This window comes from Anabrus simplex, chromosome 1, assembly GCF_040414725.1.
Source record: "Anabrus simplex isolate iqAnaSimp1 chromosome 1, ASM4041472v1, whole genome shotgun sequence".
NCBI lineage: Eukaryota > Metazoa > Arthropoda > Insecta > Orthoptera > Tettigoniidae > Anabrus > Anabrus simplex.
In genome coordinates this window covers 1,400,664,661-1,400,681,203 of record NC_090265.1, presented here as the reverse complement: position 1 = coordinate 1,400,681,203, position 16,543 = coordinate 1,400,664,661, and positions in this window count along the sequence as shown.

The window sequence follows — 16,543 nt, the reverse complement described above, 5'->3', positions numbered from 1 at the left end:
TTTCCGGATAATCGAACAGCGTTTATTTCATAGGAAGGAACATGTACAGTACAGTACAGTATATTACGGTGGTGCATATGCTATACAGTGGTGAAATGAAAACCTACAACCTGTTTTCCAGTCAGTGTCCGGGTCAGGGATGAAATGAATGAAGCCCCCATCTAGCGGCGAGGATAGGAATTGTGCCGGCTGTCGAAACCTGTCGCACTCCTTTGGGGAAATGATTAATGACCGGCAGATGAAATGAAAGGATAGCGGAGAGTGTTACTAGACTGAAAGATGACAGGGAAAACCGGGGTACCCGGAGAAAAGCCTGCCCAATCTCCATTTTTTCTAGCACAAATCTAACATGGAGTGACCGGGATTTGAACCACGGAACCCAGCGGTTACAGTCCGACGCGCTGCCGCCTGAGCCACGGAGGCTTATACTGTAGAGTAGTGTGCATTTTAAATTATTATTTATTGAATAAATAACTATAACAAAGAACATTTATGGTACTGTACATACATGAAACATCTACTCTAAAGTACTGGAAAAAATAATGTGAACATTTTATACTTTTTTTGGTACGAGATTTCCTCGTCTGTTCTTAGCAGCTAAATCATGCATTCACATCAATAAAAGAAGTTGAGTTGAACTACTTTCTTCCTGTTTTTCTTACCGCAATAGCGCAATTTCTAATGCAGTAAAAGCTTCTCCATAACTTGGTCCTTCTTCATGTTCCTCGTCTAGGCTTTCATCCTTTTTGTCATCCTCGCTTACTTATTGCACCAGATAAACAATTTCATTACCATCTAAGATTCGAAAAGGTGGGTCACTGTCACTTTCCAACCAAGAATGTGCGTCTTCTCTATAAGTCATAAAATCCAGCAATTTGGGGGAATAACTCATTTGTCACTTCATCCAAAACTTAATTATCAGTGTCTGTGGTCTTAACGGTCTCTTCTTCTTTTCGTACCAATTTTTTCCGTGCATATACAAGATTAAAGTGCTCCATCCGTAAATTATCATGTTTCACGAGTCCTTAAGAGAGATCTCTTTGAAAAATATATCACACTTCTTCATCTTCTGCCACCAATAAATGACGTAAAACTTCCTTCTTGCACATCCACTTAAGCTTTTCTATCACCCCTTGATTCATTGGCTGTATAAGAGCCGTGACATTAAGGAGCAAATACCTCACTTGAAAATCCTCATGTATCACGTCCAACTGATCAACATCTGGATGAGATGGCGCATAATCAAGTAAAAGAAGAACTTTTTAATGTTTTTATCTTCTCTGAATCCCTTCACATCCGGTATAGATTCATTTTGGCACCAGTCATAAAATAACTCGGCATTTTCATCCAAGCACTCTGGGCCATGTAGCATACAGAAAGGCATTTTACATTCTAAAAGCAATGCGGGTTTTCTGATGTGCCTGTCATGAGGAGAGGGAGACGATGAGTACCACTAGCATTTGCGCACACCATAATTGTTACTTGTTCTTTGAAGGCAGGAATCGTCATTTCTCTCTTTGTCGCGAGCGACTTGCGCGGTAGATGATATGAAATGGCGTACGGCTCTTAGTGCCAGGAGTGTCCGAGGACAAGTTCGGCTCGCCAAATGCAGGTCTTTTGTTTTGCTCCCCGTAGGCGATCTGCGCGTCGTCATGAGGATGAGATGGTGATAAAGACGACGCACACACCCAGCCCCCATGCCAGCGAAATCAACCAATTATGGTTGAAATTTCAGACTCTGCCGGGACCCCTGCGACCAAAGGCCAGTAAGCTAACCATTTACCCCTGGAACCGGACATAACTATGCCCGGTTCATCAGCATTATACGCATCATCTATAGAAAAGTGTTCTTTAATCAGAAGTTTTAAGACATTATTCTTGACTTCCTCAGCAGCAATTTTATCACCAGATAAACGTTCTTCTTGAATTTCCAACTCACGAATTCCTTGGTGAGATTTGAAATTCTTCAACCAACCTGGGGTACCCTTAAAATCGTGAGAACCACCAAGTTTCTCGTTTAGCCGGAACGCTTTCTCACATAACAGAGGTCCAGAAATGGAATCTCCCTTACTTTTTGTCTGTATAATCTATAACTATAGCTGATCTCATGGTTTTCCTCTTCACTAACTCCAATGCATAATTCAGAATTTCATCTTTTCGGTTCTTCAAATCATAAATCGTCTATTTTCCTACACTGTAAGTTTGCATTAGACATTGCACATTCTCGCCTTTATCCAGTTTATTCATGACCTCCAACTTCTTCTCAATCGATAAAACATGGCGATTTCGGTTTTTTTCCCATTTCGCCACTCATAGAAGCCATTTTCACAAAGTGATACAGTACGTACACTCACATAAAAAGCTGAAACATTATAGGGTAAGCAAACGGTAGGAGACAACAGAAACAACAATTGAAAACGAGAAACGATTCACTACTATAGGCAGCGCGCACTTCCGCGTAACAACAGTAAGGGCGCGCGCTTACCGTCAATTTTTTTTCGTTTTTGCTCAGCCGGATAATTCACGTTCCGGTTATTGACGTCCGTATAAACGACGTTCTACTGCAATAATAATAATAATAATAATAATAATAATAATAATAATAATAATAATAATAATAATAATAATAATAATAATAATAATAAATAGAGTAAAATCGACACTGGACAGTCAATTGGGTGAATATCAAGGTGGATTTAGAGAAGGAAGATCTTGTTCTGAACAGATTTTCAACCTGAAATCTATAATTCGACACAGATTAATAAACTCCAAAGACATAGTTGTAACATTTATTGACTTTAAAAAAGCCTTTGACTCTGTTGATGGGGAAACCCTAGATAAAGTAATCCGTGAATTTGGAGTTAAAACTAAATTGGCAAACCTAATTCGTAAAACACTTATAGACACTATCTCGAAAGTAAAATTTATGGGTGAAGTATCTCGACATTTCAAAATAAATACAGGTGTCAGGCAGGGCGATGGTCTATCTCCACTCCTTTTCAATTGTGTCATGGAGAAAATTGTAAGAATTTGGAATGAAAAACAGAAAGAATCTAAAATATTGCCACTCATGCTGGGAAAGAAGAACAAAGGTGTTGCAATAAATTGCCTAGCATTTGCAGATGACTTTTCTATACTTTCAGAAAGCCTTACGGATGCAGCAATGCAAGTCAATCTCCTTGAAAAGACAGCCAACATGACAGGCTTGAGAATCTCTGCCGAGAAAACAAAATTTTTGACGAATATAAAAAGTGCCCCAAAGTTTTCCGCAACGGACATTAGTCAAATAGAAAAGGTAAAGAAATTCAAATGTTTGAGTGAGACATTTCAAGAAAATGGTTTAGAAAAATCTGCTATAGAGGAGAGGATACAAAAGATTGAAAGAGCGTGCGGTATAACTAAGAATACTTACAACAAAAAGTGCTTATCAAGGAAACTTAAAATAAAGCACTGCAACACAGTAATGAAACCAGAATGCCTTTATGCCAGCGAATGTCTAGCACTGAACTACAAGCTTGATAAATTAGAAATATTAGAAAGAAGAATTTTAAGGAAAATATTAGGTCCTCTAAGAATTGCAGAGTTTTGGAAATTAAGGAGTAACAATGAAATTTACCATAACGTAGAAAACATATCAGAAACAATAAGAAAAAGGAGATTGCTATTTCTTGGACACATTTATAGAATGGATGACAATAGACTAACTAAACGAATCTTCAAGTACTTTTGGGAAAAGAAATCAACTACCACCTGGATTCAAGAAGTCAAGAAAGACCTGGAAAGGAACAACATACGAGAAGAAGAATTATTGGAAAGAAAGATTTTTAGGAAGAAAGTCTTACAAATGGAAGGATTCCAAGGGAGGAAGGAAAAGAAAACTGGCACAAAGTGGACTGAAGACAGGAAAAAGAAACACAGTGAAACAATGAAAGAATCCTGGAAGAAAAGGAAAGAACAACTAAGGAGGAACAATTGAAATTGTAACGTGGTCCTTAGAAGGCCGGAACGCAATAATAATAATAATAATAATAATAATAATAATAATAATAATAATAATAATAATAATAATAATAATAATAATTACCGTGCTACTACTGTACTTAAAATTTCATGTTCAATATTTCTTTTGTACATTAACGGATGTTCCAATATATACGTTATGACTGTGGACGAAGAATTAAAGGCGACTTAGGATTAGAATTATTTGATAGGGTATCCCAGCTGAGTTCAACTACTACTCTACAAGTTAATTTATATGATAAGAATAACGTGACGACCTGATATCGTTCTACGAGATTATATAATGAAGTTATATTGTGCATACTCATTTGAAGCTTTCGTAATTTGGTATCCCTCTAACCTCCTGTGGTAAGCCGGCCACAAAAATGAGGATTTGTTGAGACTGAGTATGTATGCTTAGTAATTGCGAGCATGTCATGTTCAGCTCTCTGGTTCCTTCCTCCCTGTATTCTGAAGGGCTGCGAAATCGTTCATATAGGCAGGTTAGAGAATGTATTTTTATGTCCTTAATTTACCTTTGTTGTACAACATTTAGTCATCCCCCATGTACAAGGAAAACTCACAGCACGCATACAAAAATATAAATTTCAGCGCAAAGTACATAGGCCTAGAAGAAATGAAAACCAAATTATCCACATTCTTCAAGTACATAACACCACACTGAATCTCTCTTCCTGGAGGAGAGGGAGAAATAAACAAAACACTGGCAAAAATGCTATGAGCACAAAGTCAAATTCTTATATCCACGGTTCTCAAAAAGTCCATCACAGCATTGAGAACTGCACTGTTTTCACCTTGCAACACCAACGCAGCGCTGGTCGAGAACGATACTTGGGGCACGTAGGTTTGTCTTCGAGGCGTAGCCGTCAGAAGTCAACGTAATATATGGTAATGTGATCAGAAGATTTCAAATTATACATGAATCTTACATCCCTCTGTGCCCGTTGTATGGTATCTTATAACTAGCAAGGTGCCCGTGCTTCGCTACGGTTTTAAACTGAAAGTTATTGTTGAAATTTTACATTTTTGAGAGTCCTCTGTCGGCCGAGCCTGAAAAATACGCCCTCTGTTCGTATGTCAAATGTTTTTTTTCTTTCTGGGAATGATTATTTATTTTCTGATCTAACACTCGTTTGAACCCCATGCGGAAGAATTTGAAAGTTAGGGGCCGATGACCTTGTCTGTTAGGTCCCTGTAAACAACAAACATCATCATCATCATCATCATCGAATTTGAAAGTTTTAAACCCTATCTTATTGCTAGGATTTAAAAGCGATCAACCTGTGAACTTTTGGTGTTCTACGTCGAACAGTAATGGAGGAATGAATACTTTTTAAGGGGGGAATGTTTTTAAATATTTATTAATATCTAGGACAGGGCCTCTCAAACGCCCAAAATTTCACGCGTGTAAATCGAGGCGCAAGAGTTCCGTGCACTGTGCATCGGTCCAGCTCGGTTCAGCTCGGACCAACGCTTCGTCTCTAGGCTAGTCGGCTAAGCTCGGCTCTACTCGGCTCAAGTCAGCTCGGGTTTAGAGCGCTACGGAGCAAGTGTAGTAGAGGGTGACAGGGGGAGCGAGCGAGACAGGCGTGAGGAAAGAGAGAGTAAGTGCTATTGCTCCAATTGAGGAGTGGGGGGTCTGCACTCTGGTCAACTAGGGGAAGTCGTCTTTTGCACCGTGCACAGTGCATGCACCAAGCGCATGCACCCTGAGAGGCCTTGATCTAGGATATAGAAGACCACCCTTCATTAACAAAATATTCGTGCCAGAAACGGTTTCGAAAGAATGGATATTATGTTTATTGAGAGCCAACCACCATCTAGACGTCTTAGGGGAGAAATATTTTGAAGTATACTATATTTTACACCTAGGATATAAAAGAATCCCCTCCTCATAAAATTACAATTTTGTACGTCAAACGGTTTGGGAGGGATGAATAATTTCGTTTACAAACCGTTTCGGGGGAATGAATGATTATAATTGTTTTCGGTTCGTAATCCCATTTGAACTCTCTGAGCGGTTAAATGTGTTTTAAACCTTCTGCTATTTAACACCTAGGATCTCATTTTAAATTTTAACTTCATAATTCAAACGTTTTCATATAAATGCATATTTTTGTCATAATTCTTCACCCTCTAGTCAAAACCCCCTTAGGGGTGTATTGTTTTAAGTCCACTTTTAATTTTTATTCACATATAAAGAATTCAACTCCTTTTACACTCCGCTGAAGTTGATCCCACCCCCTCCTCCGCCACATAATTCGCGTGTCTTTTTTTTAAAGGAGATTTCAAGTACCAGTTTTCTCGTCCGTAACATACTGCGTTTTCAAAATATAAGTATCCCTAAACAAATAATTAAACTCATTCTTCAATTCATTTATCCCCCCTTAATTGGATTTTCCGAAAACAAAATAATACGTGTTTCATATTTTAAAAGGAGATTCCAAATACAAATGTTCGAGTCTTTTATATCTTCAGTTTTTTATATAAGTATTCTCATAAAACGAATTCTACCCATTTTTAAGTCTTTTTACAACCCCTACCAAAGTATTTTTCCGGGACAAAAATACGTGTTACGTTATTTTTGAAAGGAATTAAAAACACCAAATTTTACGTCTGTAATATGTTACTTTTTTGAGATATACTAAAGATATGTTCATTTTAAAAATTCACCCCCTTGAACACTTCCCCTTAAGTGGAGTTTCAGAAAACAAATGGGTGTTCTTTTAATTTTACAGCAAATACCAAATACCAGTTTTCTTGTCTGTAACTTCTACAGTATTTGATATGTAAGTATCTAATAAAAATAATTCATCATTTTCTTTACTTCTTTTCACCCACCCGAACCCCTTCTGTTGATTTTCCGAAAACGAAAAGTAGTTTTTTAAGAAGATTCCAAATACAAATTGTCTGAAACATCTTCAGTTTTTGAGATATAAGTATCCTCATAAAAAGAATTCAACCCCATTTTCCGTCCTTTTTACAACCTCCCTTGTGTGAATTTTCCGAAAACATGAATAAAAATTGTTCTTTTTTTTTTAAAGAAGATTTCAAATACAATTTTCACATCTGTAATATCTTCAGTTTTTGAGATGCCAGTTTCCAAATAAAAATAATTAAACCTCCATTTTCAGTAAATTTCACACTCCCTTAAGTGTTTATTACGAAAACAGAAAAATATATGTTACTTTATTTTCTTAAAGAGACTAAAAATACCCATTTTGACGTGTGTAATATGTTCAGTTTTTGAGATATACTGTAGATATGCATATTTTAAAAATTCATCCCTTTAATATTTCCCCTTAAGTGTATTTTCAGAAAACAAAAATATACGTGTTTCCATATTTTTAAGGGAGATTCCAAATACCAAATTTTCACGTCTTTAAACTGTCAAGTTTTTGAGATATAGATACATTCATTTTATAAATCAACCCCCCAGTTTTCAACCCCGTTAGCGACGGAATATCCGAGAATCCTCCCTTGGTGAGCACCTACAAATGTATCCTCAAAATTTCATTTCTTCTTGTCTAGTCTCGGCGATGATTCAGTCATTCAGTCAGGGCATGTTATATTATATATATAGATTTTAGACCTTTCCCTAAAGTTTCTTAGGGTGTCTGTCTTCAGAGTATTTTTCACACATATTAATTAATATTTTCATTAAATTTACTGGACAGCTATGCTGCAAAATACACACATACATCCATAACTCGGTCATTTTGGTAATTTTATTTTTTCACCCTTTCTCACCCCTTATGCCAACTTGGACTTAAAAGATCTGGAGTTTGAATAATCATCTCAGCGAACCCAAGAACTATGGATTCGATAATATTTCAGTGTTTTTTATATCTCACTACCCACTAGCCCCTCACCCCCCACCCCTACCACAAAGGGCAATGAGCTTGGATTTATAAAGAATCCGGAGTATCGCCACTCACCCCAGCGACCCCGAAAACTATAGATTCGACGCTATTATCGATTAGTTTTATATCTCACTCTCCCTCACTCCCACCCACATGAACTTTAAAAAATCCGGGATGTCGCTATTCATATCATCGACCCCCAAAACAATGAATTCGACATTATTTTGGATTATTTTGATTTCTCACCACCCTCCTAACCAACCGGTCATGAACTTGGACTAATAAAGAACCCGGAGTATCACTATTCATCTCAGCGACACCGAAAATTATGGATTCGACACTATTTTCGATTATTTTTATTCCTCACTTTTCATCTCAGAGGCCCAGAAAAGTACAGGTTTGACACTCATTTAGATTATTTTTCTACCTCATAACCCTCGCCCCCCATCGTTAAGGGTGCTTGTGGTGCCTTACCCCCACGCGTTTGTCTCCTGCTACTAAGACGTGTATAAAGTTTGGTTGAAATCGCTACAGTGGTTTGGGAGGAGGTGTAATACATACTCGCACAATGACATTTATATATAGACCTATATTTTTTTGAAATTTTTCTAATAGAGAGATTACATAGACTCGCCTTTGCTGGTTGGGAATCTCCAATTTCTCTTCGTCAAGAGTGGGTGGTAACTCGTATCATTCCACTGTTGATATTCTATATTTTTCGCAGTTTCTTATATATTTTGCACATGCATTACATTGCTACATTTTTTCAAATTGGGCAGACCTATCAAAGTTGGCCCTATGACATGTAAGTATATCCTGATCACGGTATGTTGTATTGCTATTTCTAAGTAACAGGCATAATAATGAACCTGTTATCAAGAAGGGTACTTTATAATACATGGCGACTTGTTCGCATCCTCTACATGCCCTACATAGCATTTATTACCGGACTATCATGACATACGGTAAGCTGCTGTCGCCTAGCGGTAATCTGTCCATCAAGTCGATTCTATCTTGGTGCGGATTTGCAATTAAAGAAAATTATATAAAATTTGTCATCATAAAAAACTACCCGTCGGATTTCGTATAAACGATTTCATAGTCCTTTCAGAAGTAATAAGAACAAGCTATGAACTTTTCAGCGAAATCGTTCCGATAGTTTTTCAGTCTATTAATCTCAAATATACCAACATGGACTTTTATGTATAGATAGTGATGGCGACTTGTTCCAATCCTCCTTTATGTAGCATTTATTACTGGACTATCATGATATACCGTAAACCGCTGTCGCCTAGCGACAATCCCATCAAGTTGATTCAATCTCGGTGTGCTTAGCAATTTAATAAAATTACATAAAATTACTCATCACAAAAAAGCACCCTTCGCATTTCGTTCAAACCACTTCATAATCCCTTTCAGAAGTAATAAGAACAAGCTGTGAAATTTTCAGCGAAATCGGTCCAGTAGTTTTTGAGTCTATAATCTCAAATATGCCAACATCCACTTTTATATATATATTTTCCATTTTCACGTCTTTGTGAACTACGTAGTTATGATGGTATATGGGAAGAACGGGGATTTCGAATAGTCTCTTCTCTAGACCAAAAATTAACGCGGCAAAATCTCGTCTACTTACTGATATTGTCTGGTCGTACCAAGAGAAGTGCTAGCGAAGGGTCTTTTCCAGTATATTTCGAGTCCTGGCAAAAAAAAAAAAAAAAAAAAAATTATTTTGAAGTTGTGCGTCAGAGAAGAACATGGGGTTGTTATAAGAAATGAATGTTGGGTGGGCAAGTGTCATGATCTACGACTTGTTCCACTTTACAAAGAGTCCATACTGCGAATACCAGTTGCTTACAGCTTGAAAATCCTTACTTACTTTCTCGATCATTGTCGAAACGATTTTTTCTATGTTGTATGGATGTAAAAGTTCACATTGTGACTGCAAGTGTTACGTTTATAAAGTGCGAGTTGTTTTGCTAGGTCTATGGACATGAGATTTTATTTTCAAATAATTATACGACGTATAAAACGTGTAATATCCAAAAGTGTTTGCGAATAAATTGAAATACTAAAGAAATCATAATATTTTTCTCGACAGTCACTCCCACCTGTTATTTTATGTTTTCTCGTTGTCAGAGTAGTGAAGTATGTACGTATAACACCTACAGAGAATTGATTGCCGTAAGCTAAATGTTGGAACATTCTAAGTGATAGTGAAGTTTGGCTCAAGTTTTGGGTTAACTTAGCTCATTAAATAGTTATCGTTCCTTAAGCACGACATCATAAGTTAGGAAACAAGGATGAGACAGTTGTCTGCTCTTCAAAAGATGGTGCTGATCCAATTATCCACCCCAGCTTACACCGTCTGCTTTGTCAAGGTACGTACAGTATATACAGCGCGGGGAGCATAAAGTGCTGCTATACAGATAAGGAGTTAAAGCAAGTTTCTCATGAAAGCAAGTGAAAGCAACATATTATCTGCGCACTTTTTAGCGATAGATATACACCCTAGTACTGAATCGGTCGACTTCGGTTATCTTCGAGATTCGTATTGGCAACCTTTGAAACACAAACTAAGAATCGCTTATCATCGCTGTGTGACATCTGGCGTACAGTTTAAGTACTCGTACTGTTGTTGTTGTTGTTTACACAGCAAAGCCAAACTATAGAATTCATGCTAGAAACACGTTTCACATCGGGAAATGTTATATAGTGTTATATATTTTGTGTGTGACAAGATAATAAAGGTTTAGAAAATTCATATCGATCGATCATATTATCGATTCAATTCAGATTTCATTTCCATTCAGTTGGCAGTACTACCGGAACCGGCAGTGCTCCCTTCTTACTCCTCAATCGAGTACAAAAATTTATCACTAAAAAGTGCGCGTACAATAGATACTAAACGTATTCCGTGAATGAGTTTAGGCTGCAAGTGAGGTTCTCATTTCCTTGTCCAATGAACTTCGTATACCGAACCGGAATGGTGGTTCCCATAGGTACGACATTAACCCTTTCGTATACTGAATATTTATTTCTTCCAATACATTTCTCCTCATAGAAGACATGACAGCGAGAATGTTCACTTCTAGAAATAGGTGGGAACAATGACAGGAGGATACTCGGAATGAGGAGTTAAAATGAACTCTTTGGATGAAATAGTACGCATAAATCGGTTTTGCTGGTGGGGTCTGGAAAAGTTACCTAGGAGAATCATGGATTTGATCATGGAGGTTAAGAGAAGCAGAGGGAGACCAAGACGACAATGCTTACACTCAGTTTTTAACGATTTAATGATAAGAAGTGTGGAACTGAATTAGAGCACAGAGCTAGTTACAAATAGACTAGAGGATTTTGGAGGCGTGAGCCTTGCGGGCTGACCGCTGAAAGGCACAACAATCCTGACTGACTGACTGACTGACTGACTGACTGATTCATCATCGCCGAGCCAAAACTACTGGACATAAAGAAATGAAATTTTGGGGATATATTCACATTATGATGTAGGTGCTCGCTAAGAGAGGATTTTTGTATATTCCTTCGGTAAGGGGGTGAAAAAGGGGGTGAAATTTTAAAATGAGTGTATCTATATCTCAAAACTTTAAACGTTTATAGATGTGAAAATTGGTATTTAGAATCTTCTTTAAAAATAAGGAAACACGTATTTTTTTGTATTCAGAAAATCCCAATAGGAGGGGTGAAAAACAGTGAAAATGGGGGGAAAATGGGTTGAATGCCTTTAATCAGAATACCGGTACTTATATATCAGAAACTGAAGATATTACAGACCTCAAAATTGGTACTTTTGATCTCTTTTAAAAATCAAGAAACACGTATTTTTTGGTTTTTGGAAAATCCAATTAATGGGAGGGTGAAAAGGGGGTGAATTTTTAAAATGAGTGAATCTATATCTCGAAACTTTTAAAGTTTGCTGATGTAAAAATTGGTATTTAGAATCTTCATTAAAAATAAAGAAACACGTATTTTTTTGTTTTCGGAAAATCGCAATGGGAGGAGTGAAAAAGGGGGAAAAATGGGTTGAATGCCTTTAATGAGGCTACTCATATTTCAGAACCTGAAGATATTACAGACCTGAAAATTGGTGTTTGGGATCTCCTTTAAAAATAAAGAAACACGTATTATTTTGTTTGTGGAAAATCCAATTAATGGGGGGGGGGTGAAAAGGGGGTGATTTTTAAAATGAGTGTATCTATATCTCAAAACTTTTAAAGTTTATAGATGTAAAAATTTGTATTTAGAATCTCCTTTAAAAATAAAGAAACACGTATTCTTTTGTTTTCGGAAAATCCCAATAGGAAGGGTGTAAAAGGGTGAAAATTGGGTTGAATGCCTTTAATGAGGCTACTTATATTTCAGAACCTGGAGATAGTACAGACCTGAAAATTGGTATTTTGGATCTACTTTAAAAGTAAAGAAACACGTATTTTTTCGTTTTTGGAAAATCCAAATATTGGGGGGTGAAAAGGGGGGCTGAATTTTTTAAAATGAGTGCGTCTACATCTTAAAACTTTAAAATTTACAGATGAAAAAATTGGTAGTTAGAATCTCCTCTAAAAATAAAGGAACACGTATTTTTTGTTTCCTGTAAATCCTAATAGGAGGGGTGTAAAAGGGGTGAAAAATGGGTTGAATGCCTTTAATGGGGATACATATATCTCAGAAACGAAAGATATTACAGAACTGAAAATTTGTATATGGGATCTCCTTTAAAAGTAAGGAAACACGTAATTCTTAGTTTTAGGGAAATCCAATTAATGGCGGTTAAACAGGAGTGACAAGTTGGGGTGAATTTTTTGAAAGACTATATCTACAGAATATCTTGGAAACGTAAAATGTTACAGACGTAAAAAGTGGGTGTTTGGAATCTCCTGTAAATGTAAATAAACATAGGTGATTTGTTTTTGGAAACTCCACTTAAGGGGAACTCAAAAGGGGTGAAATTTTAAAATGAGAATTTTTACAGTATATCTAAAAAAAGCTTAACATGTCACAGAAGTGAAGGTATTTTTTATCTCTATTAAACATAAAGAAACGTGTGTTTTTAGTTTTCGGAAATACCTCTTGGGTGGAGGGGGTGGTAAAAGTGACTGAAAATGGTGTTAAATTATTTTAATTAGGCTACTGATATCACAAAAATGAAGACGTTACAGACGTGAAATTTGATATTTGCAATCTGCTTTAAAAGTAAAGAAACACGTATTCTCGGAAAATCCAATGAAGGGGGGAGGGGGAAATTGAAAAATTAATTGGCTTAATTGTATGAGAATACATACATCTAATAAAAACTAAAGTTGTTACAGACGTGAAAATTCGTATTTGGATCTCCTTTAAAAACAAAGAAAAGCGCGTTTTGGTGGGGAAACCATCTTGGTGGGCGGGAGTGTAAAGGAGTTGAATTCCTTTCATGAGGACACATAAATCAAAAACTGAAGAAGTTAGAGTCGTGATCATTGGTATTTAAGAAGATCCTTTACCATTAAAGAAACAAGTATTTTTTGCGGGAAAATTCACTTGGGGGGGGGGGTCGGAGTATTGTGATATGAAGTGCAGAAAGTAAATTATTTGTATTGGGATACTTATATCTCAAAACTGAAGGTAATAGACGTGAACATTGGTGTTTGGAATCTCCCTTAAACATGAAGAAACAAGCGTTCTTTTAATTTGGGGGGGGGGGGGGTGGCGGTAAATAAACTTAACGGCGGTGGGGTGTAGAAGGAGGTGAGACCAATTGATTTTACTGTTATTAATGTACTTATAGGGATCCTCCGTTGCTCAGGCGGCAGCGCGCCGGCCTCTCACAGCTGGGTTCCGTGGTTCAAATCCCGGTCACTCCATGTGACATTCGTGCTGGACAAAACGGTGGCGGGACAGGTTTTTCTCCGGATACTCCGGTTTTCCCTGTCATCAGCCATTCCAGCAACACATAATAGTAATAATAATAATAATAATAATAATAATAATAATAATAATAATAATAATAATAATATTCCGGACCGTCGTCAAATGTGCGGACCACGCTGGAAACGGCTCCTGGACGGGTAATGACTAAGAATGCAGTCCGGCCGCGGTTTCAGTGCCGCCAAGGCACCCAATATGACACCACGCCGGATCTCCTGAAGGATTTTATCCATATTAAAAATGATTATAGGAAAAGATGGCAAAGGTTTACGGACCCATCTGACCGGGAGGAATACCTGAGCCTAGCCCGGGAAGTACGAAATCGATTTCTGGAAAGGAAGATTGAAAAATGGGAGGAAACGTGCCGTAAAATAATAGAAAACGAGTCAGATCGGGAATTTTGGTGGATTCTCGCAGAAAACGAGTCAGATCCCGAATTTTGTCGGATTATATATCTAAAACAATAAGCATTCAATTATAAATTTCAGTATAATACCGTAGCGAAGCACGGGTATCTTGCTAGTCTACAATATGTATGTATGTATGTATGTATGTATGTATGTATGTATGTATGTATGTATGTATTTATGTACGTATTTAAGTTCGAATGTTGTAAATGTCGCAGGGGCTATGGGGTGGAGTGAATGGGTGAAATGGCGAAGGAAAAAATGTTCTTTTATGCGAGAAACTCTGAGACCGGCTGGGGCCGATGTGAGGCATATAATGACAGATAAAATATGCTGCAGAAGCTCGCCCTACTTGAGTACGTTAGTATAGGAGCGTTCCCAATGGTTTGACGAGGTTTCTGGTGCACACAGTAAGAAATACGATTAATAATTTAAACTGTCTCTGCATTCACTGATCAACAAGTTCTTTCACTATCGTTGAGGGATTATCGACTCTCGTCAATACTTCTCCGAATCTTCTTACATATTTGCAACAATTTATTTAACTTATTATGTTGGTGTGATAATATAATTCTTCTGTCTTCTAAAGCCATACTTTGCTGCACTTGTGCAGCTACGACTAAAAGTTTAAATTTTAAAGGTTATTCTAGCAGGTTTGCCAACGGCCGTAGCCGTGTTGAAACACCGGATCCCGTCAGATCTCCGAAGTTAAGCAATATTGGGCGTGGTCAGGAGTTGGATGGGTTGCCACGCGCTGCTGATTGGGGGTAAGGAGCGGAAAAGAACTGGCCACCCTACCGCACGTAAACTCCGGCTCAGGAGCACCTCTACGGAAGTTCGGACCTGCCTTCGGGCAGAATAACCCTTACCTTACCTAGCAGATATCTGACTTTTTAATCTTATTTTGGCTGAATTTTCAAATGGTTTAACTGATTCTTAGCACAGTCCGTTTGCATCGTTTAGGTCACTAGGTATGCCACCTTTAATTCGTCAATTCAATCTCGAAAACATTCAACATTTCTTCTAGCACACAGTATACAGTACAAAAATACTTGATACTTACTAACTTTAATACCTTGTACGTTATGTCTTTCTTTCTACCATCGTTTTATCCTACGAATTTTCACTTCCCACTCGAAATAAGAGCAATATTAAGAAACTGCTTACACTTTTAAGACATGAAATCTATTGTGAGACGATCACTTGCAGTTCATGTTCACAGCAACGGGGAGCATTGCCATGTCTTTTGTGTCTCCTCTTCCCATTTCCTTAAACTTTCTATTGGAACACCTGGCTCCAGCTGACGTCAATCATTTTACACAACACCACGCAATTCGTGACGTCTGCTCTTCATAAAAGGAAACCATTCTTCGGATTGTTGACGTTCTGTAGGAATAAGCTATTTATTAACACAATTACTGCCATAAAGTTTACAGAACTGTCTGGTTATTCCCACGCACACACAGTGCAAATTAATTTATCGGCCGCACTTTAAGATTATATTTTGTAACAAAATCAGAGCAAAAAATATTGGTTTCAAAATGGAAATATCATAACTTACTGTGTATAGCGTGGCTCACAGTAGATTTCATTCACTACGGTGATAACATAGGTCCCATTGGATTACCAAACATGATACCTCTTTCTATGGATCAGTGGTAGAGTGTTGGCTCCAGATCGTCAAATCACGGGTTGAAAACTGGCAGAGGAAGACGGAATTTTAAAGGAAGGAAAAGATCCGTTCGACTCTCTATGACGGAAGATAACGTCGTGTAAAAGTTATGTGGTGACACATTTCGCGTTACCTAATAATATTAATGTAAAATTCAGCCACAGATGAACCAACAGAAATCCAGTTTACTGTATCATCTTGTAAGGTGATATGGGACGTCGAAATTGACACACAGGCCGCGCTAATGGCATCTAATTAAAATATATGCCAATGGTAACTAAGTATTAACAAATGAAATATTTGCAGGAGCTACTTATAGTACGCTTGAGACGTTCACTTTGGTCACCGAAATACTCTTGAAACCTTTTGCAAAAGTAAGACTTCCGTCATATTCTAGAAGTTCACTACCTGGGTCACTAGGCAAATACTCATAACATATATAGTGATATGGTGTAAAAATATTGAATTATGTTTTCACATAGGTGGAAGCTACTGTCATTGCACAAAGGCAAGAGCATTAGTTCAAGAGAGGGTAGCATGAAGAGCTGCATCAAAACAGTTACCTCCTGATCTTTGTAGTCTTATACTATTTCGCCTGCTGTATTTGTAATATGGGATTATTATTCGCACAGTAGCATCGATCTTCTGAAATGTGTTGA